The sequence below is a fragment of the Bacillus rossius genome, chromosome 6 (genome assembly GCF_032445375.1).
Source record: "Bacillus rossius redtenbacheri isolate Brsri chromosome 6, Brsri_v3, whole genome shotgun sequence".
Classification (NCBI taxonomy): Eukaryota; Metazoa; Arthropoda; class Insecta; order Phasmatodea; family Bacillidae; genus Bacillus; species Bacillus rossius.
In genome coordinates, this window is record NC_086334.1 from 309,524 (window position 1) to 312,566 (window position 3,043).

Below are 3,043 nucleotides of genomic sequence, written 5' to 3' on the forward strand. Positions count from 1 at the left end.
AATATAGTGGCTTTACTTGACTCAAAATTTTTAATGGTCCACATAACTGTTGGTAGCGATATATAATAGCATTACAAGTTTTCATTCACTGCGATGTTATTGTCTTTGTCTGATGTAATTTTTCTGAAGAATTAAAATACGTCTTGGCAAAGATTTACCAAAAAGATAATGTTAATAAATACGTGAGCAAGATTGTTTTCTGAAATTAAATTAAAATGTTTGGTAGCATGTAAACAATCAAATCCAAAACATTAAAAAAATATATAACTTGCGACCCTGCCAGGATTCGAACCTGGAATCTTCTGATCCGTAGTCAGACGCGTTATCCGTTGCGCCACAGGGCCCTTGAAGATACATTGCTAGTATAATAAAATTAGAAGAGTACTATGATAATTTTTCTTGCACAATGTTAAGTTTTATTAATTAAAGAACTACACTGTAATTATAGGCTCAGTTCATTTCTTTATTATTTGCTCTTCTTTTTTAAAATACAGTATTGTTTTTACATGTCTAGTGATTCATATTTTAGTACATTTATTGATTTTAAACACAAATTCAAACTCTTTATCACAAAATATGTTTTTCACATAATAAACTCAATAAAAATTACTTAATTATTGGTACGAAAAGTATCAACACTGTTTTAAAACATAGTCTATTTTACATCGAATGGTGAATAACATGATTAAATATATCAATCGCTGTGAGATTTATATTCGATCATTTGTCGCATAGGCATACCTGTCTTCTAGAAAATACTTTATATTTCACATAAAATTTTGGATATATAATTGCTATCGCTATTTCCCTTTATATATACTCGTATATGTCATTCCCAGCAACAAAATTAAATATATTAATTTAAAACAAGCGGGCAAAGATGAGATTCCTTGTATGCCCATGTTACCTTTGTCGTACTAAGGTCAACAATTTTTTACATACATTACCAAGGATTTTACCACAAATAATTTATTGAAACTTTTCTAATAATTTTGCGAGAGTGAAATTTTCTGTTCTTTTGATGGGACACAACGCTAACGTTTGCAGTGCACCTACTGCTCTCTAGTTATTACTTATGAACTAAATATTCTCGATTTATCGTATCGAACTACGCTGCTGCAGCATTATCTATACGTGTATTTGCAATGGTACTAAACCTTAAAAGCTTAAATCTACCTAATTTTCCCAAATGGATCTTGGTTTGTGGTGCCAATACTTAAAATAAATATTTAAAAACCATATTTTAACAAAAAAAAACTAATTCCAAGATGGCGTAGTCTGTTCCCCCATAAATGCCTGTTGCAGGAATGCGTTCCCTCAAAACAGTCCCGCATACCAACAATGCAAGAATTCTACGTTAAATTTCGTGTCCGAGTTTCGTATTATTATATATGTTTATTTGCAACATGTCAACACATGAATTTGCTATTTACCAAGTTTTGATGTTTACACATCATTGGCAAGAACTGACATAGGCTACTTGCTTTTTTTTTTTTTTTTTTTACTACGAAACTCCAAATTATCATTCAAATATGCCATGCATCTCCAAAATCATTCCATTTATTTTTATATTTTAGTGTTATGTCCTTACCAATAATTGGTAATAATCAATTATTGATATCGAAACATATGCATACATGGCTAGAATTTCATTGTACATAACGCAGACGAATATGTTAGCCATTATTTTTGAATTTTTCTTCATGTAACATTATGATATTGCAGATACCTTATCTATCGGTGATTTTCTGTTCATGTTTATTTTTTTTTAAACATTATTCTTAATCGTGCTATAGGAGATTGCACAGTTTATTATTGATTATTTATTTTCTTTAGAGTAGTAACTTGTATAAAAAAATAATTTCTATAAGAGGTGTAATTTAAATTTTTTATATGAAACATCAAAAAATTATTTAAAATAAATAAATTTTCAGTAAATTCTCATTATTTGAATTTAAAAAAAAAACTATACGTATTAAAGATAAGGTAAGTAGACAGAAACAAACCAAATTAAATATCAAGCGACATTTTACCGTTTGAATGACTATGTAGACACTTACCTAACCTTATATGTTACATTATGGTCTAAGACAAAGATTCGACAAAGGCTATAAGGTAATTGGGTAGCATGTTTATGTTCGTTTAAGATTACCTAAACCACCCACATATAATTTTTGAGAAGATTAGTTAAAATATTAGGGACAAAATTCTCGTTTACATTTTTTAAAATGAATAGATCATTAAGTTGCTATAATTAATAAGTAATTTAAAATTCACACCCAGATTTATTATATATATATACATATATGCACTCATAGATAAACCCTAAGTCATAGATATGGTAGTGATTTTTTTTTGATATGTGCATATTTCAAAGATAACAAGTGAAACTAATTTAAAGGTGGAATTTATTTGCGAAACAAAGCATTGTAGTTTAGTCCATCCTAGTCGTTCAAAACTAATTGGCGAAATCAAAAACCTTAAATTTATTTAATCAACTCCTTCATATGACAAAATACAAACATTATATATTAGGTATATATTTATATGTATGTATTGTGTGTATGTTTGTGTTTGTACCTCGGAGGCATACGACACTATGTCACAAAAACCATGTTTTTCATGAGAGCAGTTTAAAGAATTTTAAATAGTGCCTCACTTATTTACTCAAATATTTTCCACCAAAAATATGAGATTTTTTTTCTTCATACATATCGTAGATCTTTGCGTTGTTGTATGCCACTAGAAAGAACGTCAAACGGTGGTCAAGTTTATCGTAAAAAGTTCATTCTGCCCAAAAATGGACACAGTATCTTATGCCTCCGAGGTGTGTGTATATATATATATATATATATATATATATATATATATATATATATATATATATATATATATATTCACTAGCTATAGAATTTGAGGTATGTGTCAATTGAGTGAGATGATTATTCTAACATAAGCAGAGCCACATCAGAAAAAAATGATCTAAGGAAATGATTTTCTGAGGGACTGAAAATAATTTGACAGCGGTTACTTCCCCCTCTCT

General features: G+C 28.8%; 1 non-coding gene across 1 annotated transcript; it reads right to left on the minus strand.

Annotated features, from left to right (window-relative positions):
• Positions 1 to 271: 271 nt before the first annotated feature.
• Positions 272 to 344, minus strand: Trnar-acg (transfer RNA arginine (anticodon ACG)). Its single transcript has one exon. It is a non-coding gene; the product is annotated as a tRNA-Arg (tRNA).
• Between the last annotated feature and the right edge of the window lie 2,699 nt (positions 345 to 3,043).